Below are 334 nucleotides of genomic sequence, written 5' to 3'. Positions count from 1 at the left end.
GCTGCTGTAACACCGTAATTTCCCATTTTTTGGGATCAATAAATATCTATCTATCTATTTTGATAAGTTTTCTTTTTAATTACTGCATGTCAAATAGTACAAGCAAAAGAGAAGGCAGAGAAGTACCTCTGGTTTCCAAATGGGGTCTAAAAGCAGGGCTGTGAGTCCGGACTCAAGACTCAAGTTTTTCTATGGTCTCAGACTTGTCTCGAACTCGTTAGTATTTGGACTCGGTCTTGTCCCGGTCTCGGCCACTGGTTTTGCCCAATATGGCTTTTGGTCTGGACCAAGTCCAGGTCTCTTTATTATGTTGATAATAATATTGGAGGGAAAG

This window comes from Etheostoma spectabile, chromosome 2, assembly GCF_008692095.1.
Source record: "Etheostoma spectabile isolate EspeVRDwgs_2016 chromosome 2, UIUC_Espe_1.0, whole genome shotgun sequence".
Lineage (NCBI taxonomy): Eukaryota > Metazoa > Chordata > Actinopteri > Perciformes > Percidae > Etheostoma > Etheostoma spectabile.
This window is presented reverse-complemented; position numbering follows the sequence as displayed.